This window comes from Marmota flaviventris, unplaced genomic scaffold (assembly GCF_047511675.1).
Source record: "Marmota flaviventris isolate mMarFla1 unplaced genomic scaffold, mMarFla1.hap1 Scaffold_1407, whole genome shotgun sequence".
Lineage (NCBI taxonomy): Eukaryota > Metazoa > Chordata > Mammalia > Rodentia > Sciuridae > Marmota > Marmota flaviventris.
In genome coordinates, this window is record NW_027287985.1 from 25,185 (window position 1) to 31,184 (window position 6,000).

The 6,000-nt window shown below is 54.8% G+C and overlaps 3 non-coding genes across 3 annotated transcripts; all 3 read left to right on the plus strand.

Annotated features, from left to right (window-relative positions):
• The first annotated feature begins 911 nt into the window (after window positions 1–911).
• LOC139703942 (small nucleolar RNA SNORD116) lies at window positions 912–1,003 on the plus strand. The gene has a single exon (XR_011706017.1). It is a non-coding gene; the product is annotated as a small nucleolar RNA SNORD116 (small nucleolar RNA).
• A 1,728-nt stretch (window positions 1,004–2,731) lies between these two features.
• LOC139703946 (small nucleolar RNA SNORD116) lies at window positions 2,732–2,823 on the plus strand. The gene has a single exon (XR_011706021.1). It is a non-coding gene; the product is annotated as a small nucleolar RNA SNORD116 (small nucleolar RNA).
• Window positions 2,824–4,552: 1,729 nt separating this feature from the next.
• LOC139703943 (small nucleolar RNA SNORD116) lies at window positions 4,553–4,644 on the plus strand. The gene has a single exon (XR_011706018.1). It is a non-coding gene; the product is annotated as a small nucleolar RNA SNORD116 (small nucleolar RNA).
• Window positions 4,645–6,000: the final 1,356 nt, after the last annotated feature.

Sequence of the window (6,000 nt, forward strand, 5' to 3'; positions counted from 1 at the left end):
CTTTCTGAAAGAGCACAGACGCAGTTTGGATCCCGAATGAGCCAATGTGGTGGCAGACCTCAGGCATGACTTCTCTGGTAGGAGGCGCATGTGAACCCGAGACCTCAGCTTGTAGTTTTTGAGCATAGGACAGCCGTGAATGGTTTGGAGAGTGGAAAGGCCTAACTGGGTCCAAAGTAGTGCGTAAGGATTGTTGCCTGTGCCTGAAGGAAGTAGAGAGTGATGAAATTCAGCAGTTTGCCAAGTGCCTTTCATAGGCGCTGGACAGGCGTTGAGGGTCTCCTCTCCTGCACAAGTTGTGGGGTTCAGGCATTGGAGCTTCAGGGTGGGGCTGGGGCTCCTGTTGGAATCTATGTCGCGTGGGGCTCCGAGATGCCCGTGGCATTGGCCCAGAAAGGCAGGAGGTTTCCAGAGGACGTACTTTCTCAAGTTCGTCCTTCCATGCTTGGACATCCTGTGCAGGGAAGGTGTCAGGGTCAGATGGGGTTGTAGAGTTGGATGGAGATTCTAGATGGGTTTCCTGTGGCTGGAAGTGTTTCTTGGTCACCTTAAGAGCCACATGGGACCTGAGCTAAGGCCGGCATGGCGCAGGCAACTGAAAAGTCTGCATTCCCTAACGAGCGTGTACTGAGGAGCAGCAGGCTGCGGAGCAGGCCAGTCATGGTTATTCTTCATGGGCATTTCTCTCTTTTGTCTCCTTGCATACGCATGGCAGGTCGTGCTTCCTCGGAAGGATGGAAAGGTTGCCGCCGGCTCCTGTGGCTGTGGGAAGATGCCCAGGGAGGACGGGGAACACCCGCATGGCCGTGCCCTCTGTTTCCTGAGTGTGGCCCTTCATAGCTGACGATGGTAAGCGTCTCCTGGCCCCAAGTCACCGAGGTTGCTCCTTGCCAGGTGAGGGTCACAAGCGTGGATCGATGATGACTCCCACAAAAACATTCCTTGGAAGCTGAACAAAATGAGTGAAAACTCTATACCGTCGTTCTCATCGAAACTGAGGTCCACCCGTAGACGTAGGGGGCTGCAGTGAGTCGGGTGGCGGAGGGGAAAAACCTGTGGCCATTTGCCAACGGGGGCTGTGTGGGAATGGACCCTGGAAGGGAAGCCCTTTTTCAGCCGAGTTCACTTGGCGTTAGGACTCCGAGCCTGTAGTCCTCTGAGTGTCAGTCCTGATTTGGTTTCGGCATTACATGGGTGATCCAGAGCTCAAGACGTTGAGGAAGACATTGGCCTGCCCGGGGTGATTTCCTAGTGGGAGTTCGGCAGTAGGGTTCAGGCGTACTAGGACGTTCTGGGCCATGGCCCAGGAGAGTAAGTTTCCTCCTCTTGTGGCTTGGAGACGTTTTTGCCAGGGCGAGTAGAACCATGGTGGTCTGCTGGGTGTTCCAGAGAAATTGAGGTCCTCTTTTAGCGGAAGGCGGAGGCAGGCCCAGCGCAAAGCATGGGAGACCCTTCTTTAGTGCACAGGGGCGTGGTGTTTCCGGGAGTCTGGTGGGTTTTCTCTTTTCCTGGAAATGCTACAGTGTTGCCAGTGGTATTGCCACACAATGTTGGCAGGAGCCATGGTCCACGCGGGGAAGGAAGGGTGGGTCTCCAGAGGGACCAGTGCCTGGATGAGTAGATGGACATTTGAGGGAATGCAAATGGAGAAACTGGGTCTTACCACCAAGCGGGGCCTTTTGCTGCCACTTCTGGGAATGGATCCTCCTGATAGATGGTTGACTCTCGAGTTGGGGCATCAGAAGTGCTTCAGGAAAAAGCCTTAGTATCGTTGTGTGCTTTTGGTCCGCCCGTGGGGCTGCATGCATGGTGGTTGATGTGCTTTCTGAAAGAGCACAGACGCAGTTTGGATCCCGAATGAGCCAATGTGGTGGCAGACCTCAGGCATGACTTCTCTGGTAGGAGGCGCTTGTGAACCCGAGACCTCAGCTTGTAGTTTTTGAGCATAGGACAGCCGTGAATGGTTTGGGGAGTGGAAAGGCCTAACTGGGTCCAAAGTAGTGCGTAAGGATTGTTGCCTGTGCCTGAAGGAAGTAGAGAGTGATGAAATTCAGCAGTTTGCCAAGTGCCTTTCATAGGCGCTGGACAGGCGTTGAGGGTCTCCTCTCCTGCACAAGTTGTGGGGTTCAGGCATTGGAGCTTCAGGGTGGGGCTGGGGCTCCTGTTGGAATCTATGTCGCGTGGGGCTCCGAGATGCCCGTGGCATTGGCCCAGAAAGGCAGGAGGTTTCCAGAGGACGTAGTTTCTCAAGTTCGTCCTTCCATGCTTGGACATCCTGTGCAGGGAAGGTGTCAGGGTCAGATGGGGTTGTAGAGTTGGATGGAGATTCTAGATGGGTTTCCTGTGGCTGGAAGTGTTTCTTGGTCACCTTAAGAGCCACATGGGACCTGAGCTAAGGCCGGCATGGCACAGGCAACTGAAAAGTCTGCATTCCCTAACGAGCGTGTACTGAGGAGCAGCAGGCTGCGGAGCAGGCCAGTCATGGTTATTCTTCATGGGCATCCCTCTCTTTTGTCTCCTTGCATACGCATGGCAGGTCGTGTTTCCACGGAAGGATGGAAAGGTTGCCGCCGGCTCCTGTGGCTGTGGGAAGATGCCCAGGGAGGACGGGGAACACCCGCATGGCCGTGCCCTCTGTTTCCTGAGTGTGGCCCTTCATACTGACGATGGTAAGCGTCTCCTGGCCCCAAGTCACCGAGGTTGCTCCTTGCCAGGTGAGGGTCACAAGCGTGGATCGATGATGACTCCCACAGAAACATTCCTTGGAAGCTGAACAAAATGAGTGAAAACTCTATACCGTCGTTCTCATCGAAACTGAGGTCCACCACGTATGCGTAGGGGGCTGCAGTGAGTCGGGTGGCGGAGCGGAGAAGCCTGTGGCCCTTTGCCGACGGGGGCTGTGTAGGAATGGACCCTGGAAGGGAAGGCCCTTTTCAGCCGAGTTCACTTGGCGTTAGGACTCCGAGCCTGTAGTCCTCTGAGTGTCAGTCCTGATTTGGTTTCGGCATGCATGGGTGATCCAGAGCTCAAGACGTTGAGGAAGACATTGGCCTGCCCGGGGTGATTTCCTAGTGGGTGTTAGGCAGTAGGGTTCAGGCGTACTAGGAGGTTCTGGGCCATGGCACAGGAGAGTAAGTTTCCTCCTCTTGTGGCCTGGAGACGTTTTTGCCAGGGCGAGTAGAACCATGGTGGTCTGCTGGGTGTTCCAGAGAAAATTGAGGTCCTCTTTTAGCGGAAGGCGGAGGCAGGCCTAGCGCAAAGCATGGGAGACCCTTGTTTAGTGCACAGGGGCGTGGTGTTTCCGGGAGTCTGGTGGGTTTTCTCTTTTCCTGGAAATGCTACAGTGTTGTCAGTGGTATTGCCACACAATGTTGGCAGGAGCCATGGTCCACCCGGGGAAGGAAGGGTGGGTCTCCAGAGGGACCAGTGCCTGGATGAGTAGATGGACATTTGAGGGAATGCAAATGGAGAAACTGGGTCTTACCACCAATCGGGGCCTTTTGCTGCCACTTCTGGGAATGGATCCTCCTGATAGATGGTTGACTCTCGAGTTGGGGCATCAGAAGTGCTTCAGGAAAAAGCCTTAGTATCGTTGTGTGCTTTTGATCCGCCCGTGGGGCTGCATACATGGTGGTTGATGTGCTTTCTGAAAGAGCACAGACGCAGTTTGGATCCCGAATGAGCCAATGTGGTGGCAGACCTCAGGCATGACTTCTCTGGTAGGAGGCGCATGTGAACCCGAGACCTCAGCTTGTAGTTTTTGAGCATAGGACAGCCGTGAATGGTTTGGAGAGTGGAAAGGCCTAACTGGGTCCAAAGTAGTGCGTAAGGATTGTTGCCTGTGCCTGAAGGAAGTAGACAGTGATGAAATTCAGCAGTTTGCCAAGTGCCTTTCATAGGCGCTGGACAGGCGTTGAGGGTCTCCTCTCCTGCACAAGTTGTGGGGTTCAGGCATTGGAGCTTCAGGGTGGGGCTGGGGCTCCTGTTGGAATCTATGTCGCGTGGGGCTCCGAGATGCCCGTGGCATTGGCCCAGAAAGGCAGGAGGTTTCCAGAGGACGTACTTTCTCAAGTTCGTCCTTCCATGCTTGGACATCCTGTGCAGGGAAGGTGTCAGGGTCAGATGGGGTTGTAGAGTTGGATGGAGATTCTAGATGGGTTTCCTGTGGCTGGAAGTGTTTCTTGGTCACCTTAAGAGCCACATGGGACCTGAGCTAAGGCCGGCATGGCGCAGGCAACTGAAAAGTCTGCATTCCCTAACGAGCGTGTACTGAGGAGCAGCAGGCTGCGGAGCAGGCCAGTCATGGTTATTCTTCATGGGCATTTCTCTCTTTTGTCTCTTGCATACGCATGGCAGGTCGTGCTTCCTCGGAAGGATGGAAAGGTTGCCGCCGGCTCCTGTGGCTGTGGGAAGATGCCCAGGGAGGACGGGGAACACCCGCATGGCCGTGCCCTCTGTTTCCTGAGTGTGGCCCTTCATAGCTGACGATGGTAAGCGTCTCCTGGCCCCAAGTCACCGAGGTTGCTCCTTGCCAGGTGAGGGTCACAAGCGTGGATCGATGATGACTCCCACAAAAACATTCCTTGGAAGCTGAACAAAATGAGTGAAAACTCTATACCGTCGTTCTCATCGAAACTGAGGTCCACCACGTAGACGTAGGGGGCTGCAGTGAGTCGGGTGGCGGAGGGGAAAAACCTGTGGCCATTTGCCAACGGGGGCTGTGTGGGAATGGACCCTGGAAGGAAGCCCTTTTTCAGCCGAGTTCACTGGGCGTTAGGACTCCGAGCCTGTAGTCCTCTGAGTGTCAGTCCTGATTTGGTTTCGGCATTGCATGGGTGATCCAGAGCTCAAGACGTTGAGGAAGACATTGGCCTGCCCGGGGTGATTTCCTAGTGGGAGTTCGGCAGTAGGGTTCAGGCGTACTAGGACGTTCTGGGCCATGGCCCAGGAGAGTAAGTTTCCTCCTCTTGTGGCTTGGAGACGTTTTTGCCAGGGCGAGTAGAACCATGGTGGTCTGCTGGGTGTTCCAGAGAAAATTGAGGTCCTCTTTTAGCGGAAGGCGGAGGCAGGCCCAGCGCAAAGCATGGGAGACCCTTGTTTAGTGCACAGGGGCGTGGTGTTTCCGGGAGTCTGGTGGGTTTTCTCTTTTCCTGGAAATGCTACAGTGTTGCCAGTGGTATTGCCACACAATGTTGGCAGGAGCCATGGTCCACGCGGGGAAGGAAGGGTGGGTCTCCAGAGGGACCAGTGCCTGGATGAGTAGATGGACATTTGAGGGAATGCAAATGGAGAAACTGGGTCTTACCACCAAGCGGGGCCTTTTGCTGCCACTTCTGGGAATGGATCCTCCTGATAGATGGTTGACTCTCGAGTTGGGGCATCAGAAGTGCTTCAGGAAAAAGCCTTAGTATCGTTGTGTGCTTTTGGTCCGCCCGTGGGGCTGCATGCATGGTGGTTGATGTGCTTTCTGAAAGAGCACAGACGCAGTTTGGATCCCGAATGAGCCAATGTGGTGGCAGACCTCAGGCATGACTTCTCTGGTAGGAGGCGCATGTGAACCCGAGACCTCAGCTTGTAGTTTTTGAGCATAGGACAGCCGTGAATGGTTTGGGGAGTGGAAAGGCCTAACTGGGTCCAAAGTAGTGCGTAAGGATTGTTGCCTGTGCCTGAAGGAAGTAGAGAGTGATGAAATTCAGCAGTTTGCCAAGTGCCTTTCATAGGCGCTGGACAGGCGTTGAGGGTCTCCTCTCCTGCACAAGTTGTGGGGTTCAGGCATTGGAGCTTCAGGGTGGGGCTGGGGCTCCTGTTGGAATCTATGTCGCGTGGGGCTCCGAGATGCCCGTGGCATTGGCCCAGAAAGGCAGGAGGTTTCCAGAGGACGTACTTTCTCAAGTTCGTCCTTCCATGCTTGGACATCCTGTGCAGGGAAGGTGTCAGGGTCAGATGGGGTTGTAGAGTTGGATGGAGATTCTAGATGGGTTTCCTGTGGCTGGAAGTGTT